Raw genomic sequence first — 25883 nt, forward strand, 5'->3', positions numbered from 1 at the left:
AAACCCTTCACGCTTTACGTAAGAGTTACGCACGGACGCGGGCCGAGTCTGAGTCTGACCCGGGCGGGGTCGCGTGACCACACACTTCCGGCGGGAGGGGGAAGCGGAAGCGGAAGGGGCGGGGTCGTGCGCCGTGGTTCTACACGTCAGAGACCGAATGGAGTAGCCCTGGAATCCAGAACGAGTGTGCCCCGCCAGATTTTTCCAGAGAGACATTCTGAGTTTCTCTTCAAGTGTGCGTGTGTTTATCCCAAGGAGGTAAAGAACTAACAGCGAGCACTGAATCGTAAGAAGTTCTTACCTCCATGTAAGTAAGAGGTTGCGTTCTGCTAGGTTTCAGTCAACTCAAACCCTCCTTTATGGTTCCAGATTCCAGTGCTGCCCCGTCCTTTTCTGATTAATGCTACGTTGTATCACGAGTGATTTATCAGTGCCACAAAGGCTTTTTTTTTTTTTTTTGAGATCCAACCTGTTAGGAACTGATGATGCTGGCTTTTGTGAAGGAAAGACGGCAGTGAATACATAAAGCACTAGGAATGGTAAGGCAGAGGGGCTGGGGCTAGCTCATCCCAGATAGTCCACGCGTGGTGCATATAGTCTAGCAGTGCATGGGGCACCAAGGGAAGCTCCATGCTATCGTCTCTGTTTCTGAAATAAAAAAGAATGGAAAAGCTTCCCTGGGAGCAGTGGTATTACCCGTGATTGAAGTCCCTGCTCTACGGTAACAGTTATAATAAAAAAGGAAAGTTCAACTATCTTTCTAGCTCCCAAAGTCACTTTCACTTTCAAGGTAAACAAAACAAACAAGGGGCAGGGGAGATAGTCCTGGTTATGCAAAAATATTCTCATGCCAGCCTGAGGCTGTGAAATCTCAGGTTCAATTCCCTCCAACACCACAAGCCAGAGCTGAGCAGTGCTCTAGTAAGTCATCATCACGTTTAAAAAGAACCAAGATTGGGAGTGCGGTGGTGGCGCAGCTGGTTAAGCGCACATGGCGCAAAGCGCAAGGACTGGAATAAAGATCCCGGTTCAAGCCCCCAGCTCCCCTCCTACAGGGAAGTCGCTTCACAGGCGGTGAAGCAGGTCTTCAAGTGTCGTCCCCCCCCCCCCCCCCCCGTCTTCCCCTTCTCTCTCCATTTCTCTGTCCTGTCCAACAACAACGACATCAATAACAAAAACAACAATAGTAACTACAACAATAAAACAAGGGCAACAAAAGTGAATCAAATGAAAAAACAAAACAGAAAAACCAAGATTAGTGGTCCGGGAGGTGGTGCAGTGGGTAAAGTATTAGACTCTGAAGCAGAAGACCCTGAGTTCAATCCCCGGCAGAACATGCACCAGACTCATGTCTGGTTCTTTCTCTCCTTTCTCATTAACAAATAAATAAAATCGGGAGTTGGGTGGTAGTGCAGCGGGATAAAGCACAGGTGGCACTAAGCGCAAGGACGGGCATAAGGATCCCGGTTTGAACCCCCAGCTCCCCACCTGCAGGGGAGTCGCTTCACAGGTGGTGAAGCAGGTCTGCAGGTGTCTATCTTTCTCTCTCCCTCTCTGTCTTCCCCTCCTGTGTCCTGTCTAACAACGATGACATTAATAACAACAATAACTACAAAATGAAAAACAAGGGCAACAAAAGGGAAAATAAATAAATATAAAAAACAAATAAGATCTTAAATAAAACAAAACCAAGATTAATGGAAATGGATCGTGCAAATACACTAGTGACAGAAATATTAACAGATTGTGATAGCTAGGCTCCATTATAGCAGGCACTGTTGCTTTCAGAGTCCCATCTCCATTAAAACAAGAATAATAGGTATATTTTATAAATGACATAAATGTATTAAGATTTTTTTTTTGTTTGACTTAAATGCTTAAGTTTTGTTAATGTTGTGGCCAGAAGATAGCTTACCTGGTAGCATGCATGCCTTTCCATGCATATAGTCTGGGTTTGAGCCCTGACACCTCCGGAATGTCACAGCATTGGGGACAGCTCAATGGTGCTGTAGTTGTCTCTCCTATTCCCTGCCTGTTTCTCAAATAAGAGGTATGAAAATTGCCCTGGGAGTGGTGAGTTGCACAACTGAGAGGCCATGGTGCTGCCATTTTTATTTATTAATTAGAGGGATAGAGCGAGAGCACTGCTTAGGCATATTTGATGTTGGGGGCCTAAACTTGGGATCTCATACATTCAATCCCTGTGCTCTGAGGTATCTTCCTGGTCTCTAATAATACTTTTTTCCTTAAGATTTTTAAAAAATATTTATTTTATTTATTTATTTATTCCCTTTTGTTGCCCTTGTTGTTTTATTGTTGTCGTTGTTGAATAGGACAGAGAAATGGAGAGAGGAGGAGGAAGACAGGGGGGAAGAGAAAGATAGACACCTGCAGACCTGCTTCACTGTCTGTGAAGCGACTCCCCTGCAAGTGGGGAGCCGGGGGCTCGAACCGGGATCCTTTTTAGGGAGTCGGGCGGTAGCGCAGCGGGTTAAGCGCAGGTGGCGCAAAGCACAAGGACTGGTGTAAGGATCCCGGTTCGAGCCCCCGGCTCCCCACCTGCAGGGGAGTCGCTTCACAGACAGTGAAGCAGGTCTGCAGGTGTCTATCTTTCTCTTCCCCCCTCTGTCTTCCTCCTCCTCTCTCTGTTGGTATGCATGAGACCTCTTCTGTTTCATTTGGTTTAAATCCCCCCTGCTTAACACTATTCTATTTACATAACCACTTCATTCTATTTACATAACCACTGTTAACAAGTTCCACCCTCCCTCCAGGGCATTTGTGGTTCAGTGATAGGATTCTCACCTAATCTGCCCCCTCTTTGTCACACTCTGATTTTCACCAGTCACTTTTCTCTCCACCCTCTCTATGTCACATCCTGTTTCCACCCTACTTGGGAAGTATATATAAAGACAGCATTGTGAGTTTTAGGGTACTGTACTTTGAGTTTAACTTAGCTAGTCTTAGATTGTGCTGCGCCCTGCATGAATAAAGAGATACTGCCTACAGCTCAACTATGAGTCCCTGGTTGTCTGTTACCCGCCCGCCCGTGAAGCCAGCCTGGCGAAAACAACATAACCTGTCGAAAACAACGCGGTTAAGCGCAGGTGGCGCAAAGCACAAGGACCGGTGTAAGGATCCCGGTTCGAGCCCCCGGCTCCCCACTTGCAGGGGAGTCGCTTCACAGACAGTGAAGCAGGTCTGCAGGTGTCTATCTTTCTCTTCCCCCTGTCTTCCTCCTCCTCTCTCCATTTCTCTCTGTCCTATCTAAAAACGATGACATCAACAACAATAACTACAACAACAATGAAAAACAAGGGCAACAAAAAGGGAAAATAAATACTAAAAAAAAAAATGGCAGTCGGCGGTAGCACAGCGGGTTAAGCGCTCGTGGCGCAAAGTGCAAGGACCGGTTAGGATCCCGGTTGGAGCCCCCAGCTCCCCACCTGTAGGGGAGTCACTTCACAGGCGGTGAAGCAGGTCTGCAGGTGTCTCTCTGTCTTGCTTTCTTTCTATCTCCCCCTTCTCTCTCAATTTCTCTCTGTCTCTATCCAATAACAAATAAAAATTTAAAAAAAGGTTTTTAAATTAATTAAAATGGTTTTGTGGACCTATGAAAGTATGGCAAGGTAGAGAGGGGCCATTAGTTACCTGAGCACTGAATATGCTTAGGGTAATGGCATACACTTTTTTTTTTTTATATTTATGTATTTTCCCTTTTGTTGCCCTTGTTTATTTTTTTATTGTTGTAATTGTTGTCGTTGTTGTTGGCTAGGACAGAGAGAAATGGAGAAAGGAAGGGAAGACAAAGACGGGGAGAGAGAAAGACACCTACAGGCCTGCTTCACTGCCTGTGAAGCGAATCCCCTGCAGGTGGGGAGCCAGGGGCTCCAACCAGGATATTTATGTTGGTCCTTGAGCTTTGCACCACGTGCACTTTACCCGAAGTGCTGCAGCCCAACTGCCAGGAGTTACGTTCTTAAAGCACAGGTCTTGTAAATGGGGCAATCTGAACAAAAGCCACAACACCTGGGGGGCAGGAAAACCGAGTATACTGGCGCCGACCCAGATCTAACTCACACTATAACTTCTGGGCCCTGATTTTTAGCAGAATTTCTCTTTTATACACAAAGAAATGTTGGCTAATGATTCACAGTTAGGTATACAAGGACTGAGACATGGGCAGAGGCCATAAAAGGTTTACAGCTGTCAGGGCTTTTACAAACACCAGAAGATTGAATGGGGGGGGGGGGGGGGGCAAAGCCTGGAATTTATAGAGCTCTTGAAACCTTGGTACAAATATTTGCAATTAATTTCATACATTACTTTATCCTAATGAGGATATGTAAGATGTGGCTTCTTAGAGCATAGGTCTGATCATGTTCCTCTGCCAGCCAGTCTTCATTCCAAATTGCTGGTCCACACTTACTTCTTTCCACCTTCTCTTGTCTGCTGCTGTGTTGCAGACATGTACACCTGTTCTGTCTAGATTTGAGCCTTTTCTTTAATTCCTTTTTTTTTTCCTTTTGTGGAATACTTTCTTTACCACCAAATATGTCAGTGAAATCTTTCAAGGGTAGCTTCAAATGTTGCCTTTTCTAGGAATTTTATAAAATTTTATTTTATAAATAAAATATTTTTATTTATTAAAATAAAATAAATAAATATATTTTAGTTATTTTAATGAGAGAGAGAGGCTAGAGCACTGCTCAGCTCTGGCTTATGGTAGTTTTGGAGGTAGAAACTAGGACCTTTGGTGCCTCAGGCATGAAAGTCTTTTGCATAACCATTATGCTGTTACCCTAACTCTTAATTTTTTACCAACTCTGACTTCTGGTGGTGCTGAGGATTGAACCTGGGACCTTGGAGCCATAGACATGAAGATCATTTTGCATAATCATTATATCATTTCCCCAGACCTCTGGGAATCTTTTTCTGAATTTTTTCTCTGAAACCCACCAGGGCTTGTATTCGAATCTTCACTTTAGGTACTTTCCACCTTTCTTCCTGAATTGCCTCCTTTCCTGGTCTATCATCTTCTTGAAGACAGAATTCTTTTTTTTTCTTCTTTAATTAATTAAATAGTGATTTATATGACTACAAATTAATAGGAGTGTACATAAACACCATTTCCACCACCAAAAGACTATGTCCCATCCCATCTTCCCCCTGCCCCGTAAAGCCAAACATCCACCCTTACCCTCAACCCAGGGTTTTTACTTTGTTGCCCTACTCCAGATTCAGTCAAATCCTGCTTTGAGTTTCCCTGCTGTTCTTCTTTTTAATTTATTTATTGGGGGATTAATGCTTTACAGTCAGACAGTAAATACAATAGTTTGCACATGCATAACATTTCTCAGTTTTCCACACAACAATACAACCCCCACTAGGTCCTCTTGTCATCCTTTTCCAGGACGTGTACTCTCACTCTCCCCCCCCCACCCCAGAGTCTTTTACTTTGGTGCAATACACCAACTCCAGTTCAGGTTCTACTTGTGTTTTCTCTTCTGATCTTGTTTTTCAACTTCGAAGGCATGAGTTAGCATCTGGACCTTTGTTGTTGTTCAACACATATTTGCTGGTGCTAAAGTTAGACTTTTAAAGAAAATATTTATTTAGTGAGAGAGATAGAGAAAGATTGCTAGACCAGAGCCCTGTTCAGCTCTGGCTTAGGGTGGTGCTGGGGATTGAACCTGGAACCCCAGAACCTCAAGCATGACACTTTTTTTTTTAAATCTGTTGGATAAAGACAGTCAGAAGTTGAGAGGAAAGGGGGTGATAGAGAGGGAGAGAGACACCTGCAGCACTGCTGCACCACTTGTGAAACTTTCCCCCTGCAGGTGGGGATCAGGGGCTGGAACCTGGGTCCTTGCGCACTGTAATACATGCACTCAACCAGGTGAGCCACCACCTGGCCCCAGGCATGACACTCTTGCATAAGCATTGTACTGTCTCCCCAGCTAAAGTGCCACTTTCAAGGGCCTGATGTGCACTGAGGAAGTATTCACATGCCTATGGACTTACATGCCCAGATGTGTTCAGCTCTTTTCTTTGTTTTTTATTTTATTTATTTATTTTTTTTGCCTCCAGGTTTATTGCTGGGGTTCGGTGCCTACATTACAGATTCACTGCTCCCAGAGGCCAGTTTTTTTTTCCTTTTGTTGCCCTTGTTGTTGTTGTTATTGCTGTCATTGTTGTTGGATGGGACAGAGGAATTGAGAGAGGAGGGGAAGACAGAGAGCAGAAGAGAAAGATAAACACTTGCAAAACTGCTTCACTGCTTGTGAAGCGACCCCCCTGCAGGTGGGGAGCTGAGGCCTTGAACCAGGATCTTTTGTGTTTTTAAACTGGCAACCATTACTCTTAAATACAATAGCTTCTTTCACAGGAATAGAATAAAATATAGTTATTCCTTTTGGCTATTCAGAACCATTAAAAAAAAAAGGATACTAAGCTAAAAACAAAGCAGGCAAGCTATAGGGGAGGTGGCTCAGTGAGTAGAGCACAGGACTTGCATGACTGAGGGGCTGGGTTCCATCCCCAGTGCTGCACATGCCAGAGCTGAGCAGTGCTCTGGTCTCTTTCTCTCTATAGCAAATATATATATATTTATATGTTTAAAGACAGGTTAGTGTATATAAGTTTATATGTGTTTTCCAGATTCTGAATTTACTAAGTAAATTGTGGGCTATAAAGAAACAAAAATTTGTGGACTCTAAAGAAACAAGGGGGGGCTAGGCAGGGGTTCACCCATTTGAGCATAGACATAATAACACGCAAAGACTCCTTCAGGCCCTCAGGCCCCACCTGCAGAGGGGGAGCTTTGTGGGTGGTAAAGTGCAGCAGCTGTGTTTCCCTCTCTATTGCCCCCTTCCCTCTCTTTCTCTGTCTCTTTCAAATAAATAAATAAAATATATTTTTTTAATTTATTGGGGAATTAATGTTTTACATTCTACAGTAAATACAATAGTTTGTACATGCATAACATTTCCCAGTTTTCCATATAACAATACAACCCCCACTAGGTCCTCTGTCATCCTTTTTGGACCTGTATTCTCCCCCCACCCACCCCAGAGTCTTTTACTTTGGTGCAATACGCTAAAATAAATTTTTTTTAAACTTTATTTGTTATTGGGTAGAGACAGAGAGAAATTGAGAGAGAAGGGGGAGATAGAGAGGAAGAGAGACAGAGAAACACCTGCAGCCCTGCTTCACCGCCTGTGAAGCGACTCCCCTGCAGGTGGGGAGCCAGGGGCTTGAACTGGGATCCTGACCAGACCTTGCGCTTTGTGCACTTAACCCGCTGCGCTACCGTGTGACTTTCCAAAATAAAATATTTTAAAAAAGAAACAAAGGTATGAAAGCCTTTCACATTATGCTATCTTCTCAGCCCTCTCTCTCTCTTTTTTTTTTTTTAAATAATGCCATGCCAGGGAATGAATCCAGGGTCTCGTGCTTGTATGATACCTCTGAGTGGTTATTTCCTCTTTTCGGTAAATAAATAATGTTATGCCCAGAAGTTCGAGTCCCGATCTCATGCAAGGACGACCAGAATCACATGCAATAGCAAGAGCCTTTATTATTCAAGCTTAAGCTTGGGCCACGGACACCCTTCCAAGCAAAGGGAGAGTCTGCGACCCCATCACTTCTCGTCCCACCTTTTTATAGTTATCACAGGGTGGGCACAGGTGGAAACATCCACACGGAACAAGGAACAATTGGCCTTGGGCCAACAGCTGCTCTCAATATTTGGGGCCCCCCTCCAACCCCACAAAGAAGTTATTTTTTCAAGTCAAATTTTCTGGTTCCTTCTACCCTTTCTTTCTTTCTTTCTTTCTTTCTTTCTTTCTTTCTTTTTTTTTTTTTTTTTTGGAGAAAAGAGACACCACAACCTCACTCCACCATCCACGGAGTTCCTCCAGTGTCAACTGTGGTGCTCTCACATAGTGCTGGGACTTGCACCGAAGATCCCACATGGTGAGGTTTGTATGAAATGGGAGGAACTATCTCCTGGCCCTGTAAAGTTAATTTTAAACATTTAATAAGATTGTATAAAAGATCTGTTTCTGTTATGGTATGATAAATTCCCAGTTGATCAGTCCTCTTGTAGGTGACAACAATAAACTGGAAGAAAAAAAAAAAACAGAAAGAAAAGAAAAACTCAAAAGCACACTTGTCCAAAAGCTGTGAAGGATAAGCAAAGCCAAGCGGATTCTGGGGGAAACAAACTTGGGATAAGGTAAGAGGCGGGGTGGCACATGTTGGCTCGCGTGTGCGTGTGCGTGTGTTGGGGGGAGGGGTTGCAAGGTGATTGAAACCTGTAGAAAATCTACCACATTTCTAGCATTTAGAATGCATTGCCCAGGGCAGGGCAGTCTTGGCTCTCAGAAACTGAGGAAGGCATTTCTGAGTAAGGGCCACAGTTTTGGAGTAGACTCTGTCCCAACCTCTGAATGGCACTTGCATCCTGAATGCAGAAAGTAGGCTATAGACAGTGCATCTGGGATCAGAGATCTGTTTTCAGATCTGAGAGTCTGAGGTGCTATCGACCTCAAGTGAGAAGTGTTTGCAGTTAAGGTATAACATATTTAATTGCTTGCCAAAATTAAACATCAACATCTTTGGAGATGTGTTAGTTTCCTTTTCTGTTAACAACAAACCATCACAAAGTTAGTGGCATAAAAGACTCATATTTACTCTCTCGTTGCTCTGGAGATCAAAAGTCTGAGATGGGTTTCACTGGGTTAATATCTAGAATCGATATTGGCAGGAGGGTTCCTTTTGGAGACTCTAAGGGGGAATAATCTGTTTCCTTTTCTAGCTTAAACAATCATTTTTAGTCTTTAAATATCTATTTTATTGGGGCGGGAATAAACGGCATAATGGCTATGGAAAGAGACTCATGCCTGAGTCTCCAAAGTCTTAGATTCAATCCCCTGCACCACCATAAACCAGAGCTGAATAGTGCTCTGGTAAAAAAAAAATCTTTTATTTTATTTCTATAGAGAGAGACGACAGACACCTGACCAGCATATATACAGCTGTGACCAAGTAGACCTCATGCTTGCTAGTCCGCCTAGTCTACCACTGTGCCACCGCCAAGGCCTCCTTTCTTTCTCTTTTCTTTTTAAAAATGATATATTTTAAAGATTTATTTATTATTATGAAAGAAACCCACATGTGATGTTGGGGATCAAACTCAGGACCTCATTCTTGAGAGTCCAACACTTAATCTGCCATGCCACCTCCCAGACAACTAATCATCCTACTTAGTTAATTAGAAGCTAATTAAGCAATTTAATTAGCAGTCTTAATTCCAGCCTTAGCAGTAGCAGTGCACATTCACGGGTTCCAGGCATTTAGATTGAGTATCTTTGAGGGAACCATTGTGCTGCCCACTACAGAGGGATTCATTGAAGAGAAGAGTCTCCACAGCAGAACACTCACACTGTGTGGGATACAATAAGACATGGAAAATGTGAGCCATTCTCGAGGAGAAAGACAACCAACAGCCTTCAGCTCTGAGATGACCCAGATATTGAAATAGTCAAAGCTGCTACAACTGTTCATTTTGATAGAGTAAAACATGCTTGTAACAAATGAAAGCTTAGATAATCCCAGCAAATACACAGAAGATAGGACAGCAGGGCAGGGTGGTGGCGCACCTGGTTAATAAGCACATGTATTACAGTGTGTAAGGACCTGGGTTCAAGCCCTCTACCCCCACCTAGAGGGAGGAAGCTGCATAAGTGATGAAGCAGTGTTGCAAGTATCTTTTTCTCCTTTATCTCTTCCTTCCCTCTCAACTTCTCTGTCGCTATCCAAAATAAATACATAATAAAAATATATTTATTTTTAAAGATTTTATTTATTTATTAATGAGAAAGATAGGAAGGGAGAGAAAGAACCAGATGTCACTCTGGTACATGTGCTGCTGGAAATTGAACTTGGGGCCTCATGCTTGAAAGTCCAGTGCTTTACCCACTATGCCAGCTCCCAGACCACCACAATAAAATATTTTTTAAAAGGAAATATAATAATAACTAAATGGAAATTTCAGAACTCAAAATACAGTGTCTGAAATAAGTACAGAGAAGAATAGTTATGATAGTAGAATGTCTATACTTGAAGTCAGACAAATAGAAATGATTGAATTTGAAGAGGGGAAAAAGACTGAAAAAAAAACTGAACTGAACCCCAGAGACCTGTGCATAATGACTCAGATAATGGCACAAACAATAAGTTTCTGAACCCAGTGCATCAAGTGACAGTCTGTGCAAAGCGAAGTATTTTTATAATGGTTACTCCCTGGCTAGCATTGCATAAGTTTTTCTCCCCACCTCTCTTCCTTTTTTTGCACTAAAACCTTCAAACTAAAATATTTTTAAAAGGAAAATATAATAAGAACTAAATGGAAATTTCAGAAGTGAAAATACAATGTCAAAGGCTCCCAGGAGCTTGGGAATGCTTGAAGCAGCCTGGTAAGTGTTGTGGTGAACCACACACAGGGCATCCGTCCTCTGCGGTGACTCTACTACTAACCTACTGTCCCTGAGCTCATTTTAATGGGGTGCCATTGAACTAGTTCTGGCAAGTGGAATGTCAGTGGAAGCAACGTGAGCCACTGAAGGCTAGAGGAATGGAAGAGATGCCCTGCACTTGGTGCTCCCAGCTGACTCGCTCACAGAGAATGCAAATTCAACCGGTACTGCTCTAAGGTCTATGTAGCCTGGGCCCTGAGTCACCATCACTAGCAGGAAAGCTGCCCTGGAGAGTCACCCTGTCTGTACACCAGCCTTTGCTTAAAGCAGAAACAAAGAGACATTTTATTAGAGACTTAATTAATTTATTTTTACCAGAGTGTTGTTCAGCTCTGGCTTATGGTGGTGCGGGGGATTTATTAGAGATTTAAAAGTGGCTTACAGGATTATAAGATTGTAAGGGTCTATAGTTCTACACTGTACTACCACCAAAGTTCTGTGCTCCCTCCATAGTTTTCTTAAAGACCGTTTAGCTGCTCCTCTTTTTTTCTTTGCAAGTTCATGTGTTTAAGTTCTCTCTATTCCACATATGAGCAAAACCATCCAATAATTATCTTTCACCTCCTTACTTCACTAAGCATCACCACCTCTAGTTCCAGTCATGCTACCTCATGAGGGGCAGAAAGAAGATAGATCTGGGCACTCTGGGAAGTCTAGAGCCCTGTTCCTCTGCCTTGGAAGTCCCAGGCTGCAGAGGCATTTTTTGGTGGTGGTGGGGGAATAAGTATTTTAATGTTCTTCTTCTTCTTTTTTTTTTTTTTTACATTTTTATTAGTAATTTAATAGTGGTTTACAGAATTATAAGCTTAAATGTGTATGGTCCCATACCATACCTACTACTAAAATTCTGTGGCCCTGCCCCTAGCTATCATAATCTTCACAAAGTCTTGAGAGACAGTTTGGATATATATGTATTTCCAAGTTCTGCATACTCACCTAAAGGTAGCAGTCATAGCAAGACTCTCCCTTTCAAGTAAATGTAGGCCTAGCTCTGCCAGATCTTCCGGTTTTTATAGGATAAACCAGAAATGTATATGTGTATTAATTCAACATTTAAATGTGCACACTAACTTAAAAAAATCGGGGCTGGCCAGGCAGTAGTGCACCTGGCTAAGTGCACACGTTACCATGTGTAAAGATCTGGGTTCATGCCTCTGTTCTCACCTGCGGGGGGAATACTTCGGGAGTGGTGAAGCAGGTCTGCAGGTCTCTTTGTCTCTCTCCCGCTTTGTCTCCTCTCCCCTCTCAGTTTCTCTCTGTCCTATCAAATAAAGGGGAAGAAAAGGTTGCCAGGAGCATTGAACCCCAGAGATAACCCTGGTGGCAATAAAAAAAAATCAAAGCACTGTAGCTTAAATAAAATACTCAGAGATCAGTCTACCCTCTGGGCTACTTATTACAACTTGTGCTCCACACTTTCTTCCTTAGTGACTTACCATGTCCTAGAGCTTTGTCATCACTGCTGTTCAAATGGGGACAAAGATCATATATATCTTTATGTCACAACCGGTGAGCTAAGTCAGTGACTCCAGCTCTGGGTTTCAAGCCATAGCTTAGATTCGAGAGGGGGACTCCTCGTGCTCCTTAACCAACACCAGTCTTGTGACCTACGAGGTGGTATGGTGAGAAAGCACTGGTCTCTCAGGTGCCAGAGTGAAACTCTAGTTCTCTCTCTCTTTCTCTCTCATTAATAAATAAATCTTGGCGGGGGTGGGAGGCGGGAGACACCATCAGTCCTGCCTGGACTTTGTAGCCAGAACCCACATCATGCAGATTGTAAGGTGCCTGATGGTTCCTTCTCATGATCCTGGCTCCAGTCTTTTCATCATCAACCCAAACATTTCTGTATTTATTTTTAAATTTTTACCTCCAGGGCTATTTGTCACTGTCGGTGCCTGCACTACAAATCCACTGCTCTTGGAGGCCATTTTTTCCATTTTGTTGCCTTTGTTGTGGTTATTGTTGCTATTGCTGTTGTTGTTGTTATTGGATAGGACAGAGAAATCAAGAGAGGAGAGGAAGACAGAAGGGGAGAGAAAGATAGACACCTGCAGACCTGCATCACCGCTTGTGAAGGTGACCCCCCTGCAGGTGAGGAGCCGGGGCCTTGAACCGGGAACCTTGCACTGGTCCTTGAGCTTCGCACCATGTGTGCTTAATCCGTTGCGCTACTGCCCGGCTCGCCATTTCTGTGTTTTTGACTTCCCCATTTGTACCTTTGGACCTACCCTCAGTCCTGTACTCGATTACACTCTTCCACTCCACTTTTTTTTTTTTTTTTTCTGTATGAAGATTTGGATTCTGCCTTCTATTGTCCTGAAATAGTCCTTGATTTTCTTTCTTTTTGAAAGATGTCTTGAGAGTAAAAGAGAGAAAGAGATCAGAGTAGTGCTCATCTCTGTCATATAGGGGTGCCGGGGTTGAATTTGAGATCTCTGGAGCAAGTCTGGTGTACAACTGTGGTGCCATCTTTCCCCCCTTGAAATTTCAGACCATCTCTTAGACATCTCAAGTTTTCCCAAGATGGACAGATTCTTTTTTTTATTATTTATTTATTCCCTTTTGTTGCCCTTTTTTTTTTTTTCTATCTTGACTTTCCTATGTCTGTTAATGAGATTTTCGAACTCATAGTCTCTAATTTTTGGTATCAGATTAACCTTCCGATCCCAAACTAAGCATGCCAGTTACTCACTGAATATTCACACTGTGCCCTGTTCTAGAGATTGAGGCCACAGGGGTGACCTAACTTCTCCCTAGGAGGAATTAAAACTGAGGTGGGTGGGATTTTGGTAAAGGGCCCACTGGCCCTGTGTTTACAAGGGAGAGGAGTGTACTAACATATTAGAATGGCCGGAGGGGCTCTGCTAATGGAAAGAAGTAGAGGTGAGTGAGTGAGTGAGTGAGTGAGTGAGTGAGTGAATGTGTGTGTGTGTGTGTGTGTGTGTGTGTGTGTGTGTGTGTGTGTGTGGTCTCATCTATGGAGTCATCTCAGCTTACCCAGGTAGGCCTGTCACCTACAGGAATGCAGACAATGCAACCTCACTTTTAAAGTAGTTTTGGTAGGTTCAGTTTACAGTGACAGAAAACTATAAGTAAATATTCAAAACTAGGGAGCTGCTTAAGAGATTATTCTGTCTCCATTCATTCAAGAAATGCTGTTCAGGTGGGGGAAGGGGTTGGGCAGTGGTGCACCAGGATAAGCACACACAATACCATGTGCAAAGACCCAGGTTTGGGCCCCCACTCCCCATCTGCAGGGGGCACTTCAGGGGTTTCTCCCCTCCTCTCCTCCTCTCTCAATTTCTCTATGTCCTATCAAGTATAATAGAAGGTAAGAAAAGAAAAGAGAAGAAGAGAAAAAAGATAATGTCTGCTAGGGGCGGTGGGTTTGTAGTGCTGGCACTGAGCCCCAGCAATAACCCACTAATGGTAATTTAAAAACAGCTATTCAGGGGGTCAGGCTGTGGTGCACCTGGTAGAGGGCACATGTTATAGTGCAAAAGGACCCAGGTTCAAGGCTCCAGTCCCAGCCTGCAGAGAGGAAACTTCATGAGCAGTGAAGCAGGCCTTCAGGTGACTCTCTTCCTCTTTCCTTCCTTTCCTTTTAATTTTTCTTAAAAATTTTTCATATTTATTTATTTATTCCCTTTTGTTGCCTTTGTTGTTTTATTGTTGTAGTTATTATTGTTATTGATGTCATCATTGTTGAATAGGACAGAGAAATTGAGAGAAGAGGGCAAGACAGAGAGGGGGAGAGAAAGACAGACACCTGCAGACCTGCTTCACCGTTTGTGAAGCGACTCCCCTGCAGGTGGGGAGCCAGTGGCTCAAACCTGGATCCTTTTGCCAGTCCTTGCGCTTAACCCATTGCGCTACTGTTTGACTCCTTCCTTTTAATTTCTTTCTGCTTCTCTCTAACAAATATAAATAAGTAAATATTAAAGACAAAACACTATTCAATCCCCTGAAATGGTGTTGTTGTACCATGTGTGCTTAACCTGCCCCCCAATGGTATTATTGCAATCTATGTAGAGGAGTGTTTACTGAAAGGAAAATACATTTCCATTACATACTTTATATGCTAAGATATAACAAAACAGTGTATAATTCAATTTCACTTTTGTGAAACACAAATAAGTTTATTTTAAAATATCTTGAGGGAGGGGCTGGGCGGGGTGTTTGAGCCTAGGAGCCAAATGGAAGTGGTTGTCTCTCCCTCACTCAGTCTCTCTGTGTCTTCTCTAAGTGAAAAAACCCAAAGTGGTGAAATTGCACATGTGCAAGGCCTCAGCTGGGGGGAGAAAAAAGAAAGGTGTTGAAGGACACATTAAAGCATTGACAATGCTTTATCTCCTGGCTCTAGAGATAGTTAAGCTGGTAGAGCACAGGACTTGTGTGTGTGTAAGACTCTGGGCTCCCATTGCCACATGTACCAGAGTGGTCCTCTGTCATCTCTCTCTCTCTGTCTCTCTCTCCCCCCATCTCTCATATGAAACAAAACAACCTTTCAAAAACCAATGGTTATCTTTAGACAATAACTAATAGGTTATCTAGAGGTTAAAACATTTTTTTAAAAATTCCCATCTGTGTTTTCCAATTTTCTTTCTATTTTTAAATTTTATTTATTTATTTATTTATTCCCTTTTGTTGCTCTTATTGTTTTATTATTGTAGTTATTGTTGTTGATGTTATCATATAGGACAGAGAGAAGTGGAGAGAGGAGGGGAAACAGAGAGGGGGAGAGAAAGATAGACGCCTGCAGACCTGCTTCAACACCTGTGAAGCGACTCCCTTGCAGGTGGGGAGCTGGGGCCTCGAACTGGGATCCTCACACCGGTCCTTGTGCTTCACACCATGTGCGCTTAACCCACTGCGCTACCGCCTGACTCCCTTTTTAAAGTTTAATTATTTATTTATTTATTCCCTTTTGTTACCCTTGTTTTATTGTTGTAGTTATTGTTGTTGTTGATGTTGTCATATAGGACAGTCTATTTTTATTTTTGTTAGGAAGGACAGATAGAAATTGAGAGGGGATGTGGTCTGGGAGGTGGTGCAGTAGATAAAGTACTGGACTCTTAAGCAAGAGATTCTGAGTTCAGTCCCCAGTAGCACATATACCAGAGTGATGATTTGGTTCTTTTTCTTTCTTTCATTAATAAAGTATACATACATATATATAAACTGAGAGGGGAGGGGAGATATAGAGGGAAAGAAAGGAGACACTTGCAAACCTGCTTCACTGCATGTAAAGTGTCTCCCCTGCCCCCGCAGCTTGGGAGTGGGGGCTAGCACTTGGGTCCTTTCCAGTTTTCTACATTGAACACAGAGATTTTTTATGAGGAAAAGTAGCATTTGTGTTTAAAATAACTATTAATGATTTACCGTACTATAACATCTGGGCAGTCCAGCTCTACATCTTTATGCAGAAGCACCCCAGCCCGCAGTTCCAGTGCTGCCACACCATCAAAATCACCTCCATCCCCTCCCCCTCTGACAAACAACATATTCTCCACTGAGTCTGAAAGTTATTTCGGTGTTTTGCCAGATTGTTTGCTTTAGTTATTTATATTCCACACATGAGTGAAACCATCCGGCAATTGTCTTTTACTTCCAACATTTACTGTTGAAAATATGGTGAGAATCAGTGGGATATGGAGATTGGGCGGTGGGAATTGTGTGGAGTTGTACCCCTCCTACCCTATGGTTTTGTTAATTAATCCTTTCTTAAATAAAAAAAAAATTAAAAAAAAAATAAAAAGAAAATATGGTGAGAATCAGATGAACAGAGATTAAAAGTTGTGGAGCCAAGCGGTGGTGCACCTGGTTGAGTGCACATATTACAATGTGCGAGGACCTAGGTTTGAACCCCTGGTCCCCACCTGCAGGGGGAAAGCTTCGTAAGTGATGAAGCAGGGATGCAGGTGTCTTTGTCTCTCACCCTCTCTTTCACCCCTCCCCTCTCAAAATCCAGCTATTTCTAGCCAATAAATAAAGGCAAAAAAAGTTGTCTTAGTAGGACTGAACTAATCTGGAGAGCACCTAGGAGTTGCCAGGTGTCTTTCTCTGGAGGGTAAAGGAGGGAGAGAGGTGTGCTGGAAAAGGGGTGGAACTAGGAGGTGGGGGTGGGGAGTTTGTGCCTGACATTCTCACAGCTAATTCTGAACTGCTGGACCGGTCACTGGCCACTTTGCCACATCTTTAAGCTGATTCCTTCGTGACCTTCAAATGCGGGTGAAGCTCTGGATGTGATGCCGTCTTCTGATGTCATCTGCGCTCCCAAAGTTCTGTGAGTTTCCTAGTGGGGAGCTGGAAAACAGAAAACTGTAGGTGAAGCAGGTCAAAAACTGATTATGGGCCTGGGGAGGTAGTGTAATGGTTATGCAAGCAACTCACATGTGTGAGCTGCTGAGGTCCAAGGTTCAATCCCTGATATCACCATACACCAGAGCTGAGTAGTGTTCTGGTTTAAACACAACACAACCAAACCAAACCAAACCAGACCAAACCAAACCAGACCTCCAGAACAACAATTGAAACAAACAACAACAAAAGAAAGTAAAAGAAAAAGTGACAAGAACAGCCTATTATCTATTAAAAGCTTTGGCCATATGGTGGTGCTATAAGTCAAAAAATCAGAGTACGACCTCCCACTAATCCCTGGTTACAGTGGAACGGCCTCTGCACATGTAGGGGACACCAGGGGGCAGAGTACAAGACTGCTTTCCCAGAGTCACCATCTGCAGAGTGTCTGTCAGCAGCCATTCAGTTAAAATTACTTACTTACTTTACTTACTTACTTACTTAAAAAGGGGTCAGGCAGTAGTGCAGCAGGTTAAGCGTACGTGGTACAAAGCGCAAAGACCGGCATACGGATCCCGGTTCGAGCCCCCGGCTCCCCACCTGCAGGGGGGTTGCTTCACAGGCGGTGAAGCAGGTCTGCAGGTGTCTATCTTTCTGTCCCCCTCTCTGTCTTCCCCTCCTATCTCTTTTCTTTCTGTCTTATCCAACAACAACATCAATAACAACAATGATGATAACCACAACAACAATAAAACAACAAGGGCAACAAAGGGGAAGGAATGGCTTCCAGGAGCAGTGGATTTGTGGTGTAGGCATCGAGCCCCAGCAATAACCCTGGAGGAAAAAAAAAATATATATATATCCCCCCGGAACAAACCAAAACTGAGTAACTCAGGCAGGTGCAGATCTTAGAATTAAATACCTACTGTCCCCTGGCTCCCCACCTGCAGGGGAGTCAGTCGCTTCACAGGCGGTGAAGCAAGGTCTGCAGGTGTCTTTCTCTCCCCCTCTCTGTCTTCCCCTCCTCTCTCCATTTCTCTCTGTCCTATCCAACAATGAACAACATCAGCAATGGCAATAATAATGACCACAGCGAGGCTACAACAACAAGGACAACAAAAAGGGGGAAAAAATGGCCTCCAGGAGTTGTGGATTCATGGTGCAGGCACCGAGCCTGGGTCCTTGCTCACCGTAATGTGTGTGCTTAACCAGGTGTGCCACTGTCTGGCCCCCTGGTATCTTTCTCTCTGTCCCCTTTCCCTCTCAATTTATCTCTGTCTTGATTTAATAAATGGCAACTAAATAACAACAACAACAACAATACAAATAACAATAGAGGGGAACCATGCAGGAGCTATAGGGGTGGCTGTTCCAGAAGCTTGTTCCAAGATGGTCACCTCTAAAACATATTTAGTTAACCTGGGTTGAAAGAGAACTGATGGAGGGCAGAGGAAGGGTGAGTGATAGATCAGAAAGAGGGCTCAAACCTCTGCTCTTCCCACTGGTAGATGTCACCTCTTTGGGGACCTGCAAGACACAGCTCTGTCTCTCCCAGCTCATGGCATGTTGACAGCTGGATTCTAGCTTTCCTTGTGCATTACTGAGGAGGAGACTCGTAAACAAGTGTCTGAAGCACATGTAGCAGGCCCTAGGAAGTGATTTTTTTTGGGGGGAGGTTTTGTCTCATGTGCAAATTCACTGCTCTAGGCTGATATTTCAGGTGGACAATGAGACAGAGACAGACACCACAGCATCAGAACCTCTCCCCAGGGCCACAGTACCACTGTGCGTTTTGCCAGGGGCTTGAACCTAGGCCACATGCATGGCCAGGCACGCTTCCTACCCTGGTGAGCTATCTTGGCGCCCCAATAACTGATCATTGTTATTTTAATCTGTTTTTCTTGTGGGACTGGGCTACTTTTTTTCATTCAGAGGGAGAGATGAGGTGGGCAGAAACACCACAGCACTGAAATGCCCTCCATTGCCATAGCACCTTCCGTGTGGTGGCAGACAAGAACCTGTGTGAGCATGGCAGGCATGGTAGGTGCCCGACCTGGTGAGCTATCCCTCCAGCCCTGATACGTGAGCTGGCATCAACAGCTGGGTGGAGACTCCTCAGTACTCTGAGCATCACTATGGGGGGGTGGGTAGGTGGGTGGGCACTAAGGGGCTGTGGAATGGCTGACAGATTGAGAGAAATAGCAATTTCTGGTCCCTGATCCTCATCCCCGCCCTCCGCAGGTGTGGAGTCCTGACAATTCCCAGACCCTTTCACATTATCTCCCAGGGAAAGAGACAGAAAGGAAGACAGAGCCCTAGCTCCCAACAACACATTCACACAAACAGCCTGGATGAAGGTCAGAGGTCAGTGAGACTGATGTGTGTGTACAGGGAGCACGCCTGAATTCCTGCTTCCCGGCAGAGAGGGGTTCTGCAGGTATTTACCAGATGAGGACGGCAGCTGGAATGTAAACACCAGATAAGACCAGGCCCCCTCCTCTCTGGGGAAACAACCATTTTCTTTCTTGTAGGATGATTGCCACATCCTTTCCCAAGAACAAGTTTCTGTCTCCTTAGTCCCCTGGGGTGTGAGGCTTTGCCTCCAAAGTTTTTCCTTGCCCCTGCCTCCATCTCTGTCTCCATTTTTGGGCTCTCTCTCTGTTTGTCTTTCAATATATTTGTGAGAGAAAAGAGAGGAAGATAGCTTTATCTTCTTGAGTGAGGACCCAGCATGGGTGGGGCCAGTCCAGGAATTCTCTGGACTTGGTGCCCACACCTGACCAAGGGGTCTGTCCACAGTGGAGCTTGAATCACAAAACCTTCTGTAGCATCAGCCAGAGGCCCTGGTGCCATCCAGAGAAGGGTTCCATTCAGTGTGTGCCCCCTGGCTGCGCCACTGTCTCATCTGGCCCAGCCGAGGTGAGGAGGGGGAGTGCAGGGGCCAGGGTAGGATCCCCACTGTCAAGGGAATGGTGTGGGCAGGTTATCCCAGTGGCCCAGTCCACAGAGGTTCCCTGGAGTGTCTTTTCTCTCCCTGTGATTCTCCCAGGCCTCACTGCTCTTCACCCCCACCCTCCTTCCCCTTCACCCCCAGAAGTCAGGTTTGCTTATTTATTAATGAGAGAGAACCAGAGCAGCACATGTGATGCTGGGATTGAATTCAGGATATCATGCTTGGGAGTCCAACACTTTATTCACCGTATCATCTCTTAGGCCTTTAGGATTGTCTTTACTGGGCATGCTGGCTCTCTGATGTATCTCCTGGGGTGTCTCTCTGGGAATCTGGGACCAGGCCATTTGGAGATGCTGTTACAGGTAGATACAATTCATCAGGAGTGCTGGATTCCAGAGGCTGAGTGTCCATGCTTTCCTTATTGTTCCACAGCAAGCTCCTCACCTTCCTTCTTGTCCTGGCTCCTCCCTCCCCACGCCATTTCTCCTGTAAAGGCCTAGAGACATGGGGAAAGTGAGTCTCAGCTCTGAGCTCCTTTCTGGGGTGCTTCTGTAGGCCCTTTAGTCTTGGGGTGGTGGTGTAATGTGGACCCTCTGTGGCTCTGGAACCTGAGACATCTACTTGCATAGATGTACTTTCTGTTTGTAGGCATATACTTGACATGCCACCAGATGTGAGGGAGGAGGAGCTATTTTCACATGATTGAACCTGTCAGACCTCTGTGACCTGGGGTTCCCCATCCCCTGCACTCATCATGTTTCCCTGGTTGACTTCTGGAAGGGGAGTGTTCTGTGAACCAAGGCTGGTGATTCTCCAAGCTGCTACTCATAATGATCCCATCGCCACTCCCTGCCCTGTTCTCTGCCCACGTACATGTCATTTATCCTTACCTGTTTGTAAACTGTCCATCACCTCCAGGAAGCCTATCCTACTCACTCTCCTCTGTAAGTCTTTTTTTTTTTAAATCCTTATTTATTTATTTATTTTCCCTTTTGTTGCCTTTTTTTTTTTTGCCTCTAGGGTTTTTGCTGGGGCTCAGTGCCTGCACTATGAATCCACTGCTCCTAGAGGCCATTTTTCTCCTTTTGTTGCCTTTGTTGCCTATTGTTATTGTGGTTATTGTTGTTGTTGTTGGATAGGACAGAGAGAAATGGAGAGAGGAGGGGGAAGACAGAGAGGGGGAAAGACAGACACCTGTACACCTGCTTCACCACTTGTGAAGCAACCCCCCTGCAGGTGGGGAACTGGGGGGCTGGAACCTAGATCCCTAGGCCAGTCCTTGTGCTTTGCGCCACATGCGCTTAACCTGATGTGCTACTGTCGGGCCTCCACCCTTGTTATTTATTGTTGTTGTAGTTGTTGTTGTTGTTATTGATGTGGTCGTTGTTAGATAGGACAGAGAGAAATGGAGAGAGCAGAGGGAGAGAAAGACAGACACCTGCAGACCTGCTGCACCGCCTGTGAAGGGACTCCCCTGCAGGTGGGGAGCCGGGGGCTGGAACTGGGATCCTTAAGCCGGTCCCTGTGCTTTGCGCTTAACCTGCTGTGCTACCGCCCAGCTCCCTCTGTAAGTCTTGGTGCACTTCTCTCTCATGACAAAGTTGACACCCTTTACTGGCTTTGGCATTAAGTGTACCCACCTGGCAAGCTGGCCAACCTCTTTTAGTAAGGTTGAATTTATACAATCCCAGATCCTCTGGGTGAGCCAGACTGTGCGACCATTTACACTGACTCCTGTCTGATATTCAGATCCCAGTATGCCTCACTGGGGATGAGGAGAAGAGAGACTTTTGGTTGAAGAATACCTTAGAAAGGCCCTCACCAGAATAGAAGTCTGCCTTCTGCAGCACACACTTTGCTCTGCCTCACTCATGGGAGTCACAAAGACTAGGTTTCTCTCCTGAATGAGAGTGCTTTGACTATTTGGCATTATAGAGAGTGGAACGGGGCTAGGCGGTGGTGCACACGGTTAAGCACACACATTACAGTGTGTGAGGACCTAGGTTCAAGCCCCTAGTTCCCCAGCTGCAGGGGGAAAGCTTCACAGGTGGTGAAGCAGGGCTGCAAGTGTTTCTGTCTCTTCTCTACTTCCTCTCGAATCTCTGTCTTTATCCAAAAATAGATAAATAAATAAACAAATGAAAGAAAGGAAGAAAGAAAGAAAGAAAGAGGAAGGGAAATGGAGGGAGATTGGGAGCCAAATCAACATTTTGTGGCTGAGGATAGCTGGATGCAGAGAGGGAAGGACCTTGTTGGAGCAAGTGGTCCTGACCAATCTCCAACTTCAGGAGTCCAGACGCTACCCAGGACAGCTCCCACCTCTCAGGCTTCCTTTTCTCTAGCCCATCTCTGCTCTCCTTGAAATCTCAGTGCAGGGCCCGGGTGGTAGCACACCTGGCTGAGTGTACATGCTACAATGCACAAGTGCCCAGGTTCAAGCCCCCAGTCCCCACCTGCAGGGGGAAAGCTTCAGGAGTGGTGAAACAGTGCTGCGGGTGTCTCTCATCTCTCTCCCTCTCTGTATCCCCTCTCAATTTCTTTCTGTGTCCACCCAAATAAATAAAATAAAATATTTTAAAAAAAAGAAATCTCAATCCAGTTATATGTGCTCGTTCTGTCTCTCCCGAGTGCACATTTGTTATTTATACACTGCTTGCCCAGGGGCCTGCCAGAGAACTGGGTGCTCCAGAAATACTTACTGGATGAAGGGACACAGTCACCGAAACCCTCGGAGTCCATGAGTGTGCTTCATGCTTCAGTTCTTCCAGGTGAAGAACCCCAGCTGAGATGAACAGATGACTCAAGGCCTGGCCCCCGGAACCGGTAGCTGCAGGTGCAGGTACAGCAGGTATGCTGCATTTGTGTCCCCAGTGTTAAGTAGTCAGGACCTGAGCTGTGCAAGCCCCCTCCCTGCCTTGTCTTCCTACGACACTTCACCGCCAATGGCTCTGAGCTGGCGATTAGACTCGGCCTCCTTTTACTGCTGACCTAAGGCTGGACTTATGCTGCAATACTGCAGTCCCTCCACCTGACCTTGGGGTGTGAGTGACCCTTGGGGTTCCAAGCCTTTTAGATTTTAAGAAGTAGATGCAATACCTGTTATATACAAGGAAATCCACACCAGGGCTTAAGGTGACACCTAGAATTATGCAGTCAAATGCTCTGCCCCTGAACTATACCTCCAATGCCTGGAGTCATGGAATCGGACATGTAAACATTTATTCTTGCAGGGAAATGAGTTGCTATTCACACTTGGTGGAATATATAAAAAGTATAAATTGTGAAATCATGAGTGAAAGTTTTGCATATAAGTCATTTTCAAAGGACTTTTATTCTTCAGAGCTTTCTGGAGTTTGGAATTGTTGGATAAAATTGAACTATAATATGATACTGCATTTTAAAGTATTTTTTATGGGAGTCGGGTGGTAGCGCAGCAGGTTAAGCGCACATGGCGCAAAGCGCAAGGACCGGTGTAAGGATGCCGGTTCGAGCCCCCAGCTCCCCACCTTCAGGGGAGTCGCTTCACAGGCGGTGAAGCAGGTCTGCAGGTGTCTATCTTTCTCTCCCCGTCTCTGTCTTCCCCTCCTCTCTCCATTTCTCTCTGTCCTATCCAACTATGATGACATCAATAACAACAACAATAATAACTACAACAATAAAACAACAAGGGCAACAAAAGGGAATAAATAAATAAATAAATATTTTTAAAAAATAATAGGCTAAAACTGGGCAGCCTGTCTTTAAAAAAATAAAGTATTCTTTATACTTATTTACTTATTTATTTTCCCTTTTGTTGCCCTTGTTGTTTTTTATTGTTGCTGTAGTTATTATTGTTGCTACTGATGTTGTTGTTGTTGGATAAGGCAGAGAGAAATGGAGAGAGGAGGGCAAGACAGGGAGAGGGGAGAGAAAGATAGACACCTGCAGATCTGCTTCACCGCCTATGAAGCAACTGCCCTGCAGGTGGGGAGCCAGGATCCCAAACCTGGATCCTTATGCCGGTCCTTGTGCTTCATGCTATATGCGCTCATCCCACTGCGCTACTGCCAAACCCCCATGATACTGCTTTTTAAGGATGGTTTGTCATATTTCAAACCAGAGAATTTTCTGTGAGGGGTTGGGCTGAGGTGACAGCAGTCCAGAAGTAGGGGATACTTAAATGACAGCTCCAGGGGCCCCCGACAGACTTTGATTTGGACAGGCCTTTCTAATAAAGCGATCGGATAGCAGTCAGAACAGGTGTCTGGGTGGAGTGTGGCTGGGTCTGGTGCCAGACTGAGCTCCAGGCAGAGCCAAGGTGAGCAACAGACCTCTGAGACCCTCCCTGGCTGGGCAGAATCACGGTCTGCAGGCAGGATGCCACCTTCTTATTTGGGCCCAGGACTTTGTGGCATCCTGGATGGTAGTGGAGACAAGACCCTTTTGTTGGAGCTTTGGCTCAGCTCAGTCCCTGGTATTCCCCTGCTGCTCCTGCCAGCTCAGGGTTATCTTACTGTTGATGTACTTACTGCTGGAGGCTCATCCAAGTTATCTCGCCACTGCTGCAGCCAAGAGCAGACTCGGGTTCTCTAGGCTACTATTCATTCAGTTTCTCTGTATTTATTCAGTACCTACTACATGCTATCCACAGATGGACCCAGGACTTTGTTCTCATTGTTCTCCCACCTGGAACACACACTCTTGCACTATACAAGTCCCAATACCTCGCGGGTTCTGTTTTGCCAGGTACCATGATCGCCATCCTTTCTCTGGACGTCTGTAGCATGACTGAACTGCCATTCCTTCCCTTGGCACTAACCTTTGCCTTTCTTATGTCCTTGCCGTATGATTTGGTGCTTTTTTAAACTGGAATGCTCTGCGTTTTGAATCAGGACTAAGATCAAGAATCCTGCTCTGGGTTCATGTTGGCTCCAAAGAAGGCACCTGCTCCCCCTTCCCTGAATGTGTGGAATGCAGGAGTGACCCCAGAGGCAGCCTGTAAAGTTCTTTAAAAGGATGGCAGAAAGTGGTGCCTGGGGTCTGCAAACATTTGCACTGTGCATTCCTCAGTGACAGCCAGAGTAATGGTTCCAGCACCCTCACCTTACAAAGGTTGCTTTGGTGACTGATGGAGGCTGTGTAGTTTCTGTACCTGGGAAATCATTTTAAAATGATAATGGGGGCCAGGTGGTGGTGCACTTGGTTGAGTGCACATGTTACAATGCACAAGAGCCCAGGTTCAAGCCCCTGGTCCCCACCTGCAAGGGGAAAACTTTGCAAGTGGTGAAGCAGTGTTGTAGGTCTCTCTCTCTCTCTCTCTCCTTCTCTCTCCTTCTCTATCATTCCCTTTCTTCTTGATTTTTGGCTGCCTCTATCCAAGAAATAAATAAAGATAATTTAAAAAAAATTTAAAAATGATAATGACCAGGCTGGGACATAGCTTGTGTGGGTAGTGGTAGGGTAACTTTGAAACTGGCCTCCCACCACATTGATGGAAGTTTTGGTGCCCTGGTCTGTCTATCTGTCTGTGTTTTTCTCGCTCTGTCTGATATAGTTAACTGCAGAGTCCCTGTTACAACAACAAAATAATAATGACAACATCAAATGAGCTTAGTACTTATTTCATAGGTTTAGATATTTATTTCAGTAGCTTTTGTAGCATATAGGATTTTGTTTTGACTAGAATGACGCAGACTGGAGACTTCTGGTAAGCTCCTGAGGTTTCTTAACGTTGGGGGAGGGTGTGTTGTGAAGTGGGGCCACAGACTGAGGAAGTCCAGCCATTCTCCCACTAGGTTCTCTGTCTTGGTCTAAGAGGAACTTCAACAGGTGGAAGCTGCCTGTCTGCAGCACTGTCTTATTCCTCCAGCCCTAGGGTGCCCCATATTCAAAACTCCCATCTTGGAAGGTTATCTGCTCATGCACTTGTTCATTCCTGCACTCATTCATTCGAAGGCTACTGAGAACTCATTGTTAAATTTAAGGATTTTGCTTACCAGAATTAAATCATTAGTAGGTTGAAACTGATCGTGGTGGGAGTATTTATACCATGGAAACTGGCAATTGCTACAGATCAGGATTACTTTTTTTTTTTCATTTTAATCGTAGAC

General features: G+C 44.8%; 1 long non-coding RNA gene across 1 annotated transcript in view; it reads left to right on the forward strand.

Moving 5' to 3' along the window:
* Positions 1 to 65: 65 nt before the first annotated feature.
* The window catches only part of LOC132539509 (uncharacterized), a 34320-nt gene continuing 8502 nt past the window's right edge, over positions 66 to 25883 (forward strand). The window contains exon 1 of the long non-coding RNA XR_009550843.1: positions 66 to 307. This is a non-coding gene — a long non-coding RNA (uncharacterized LOC132539509). The remainder of the gene's footprint in view (positions 308 to 25883) is intronic.

Source organism: Erinaceus europaeus, chromosome 7, assembly GCF_950295315.1.
Source record: "Erinaceus europaeus chromosome 7, mEriEur2.1, whole genome shotgun sequence".
Lineage (NCBI taxonomy): Eukaryota > Metazoa > Chordata > Mammalia > Eulipotyphla > Erinaceidae > Erinaceus > Erinaceus europaeus.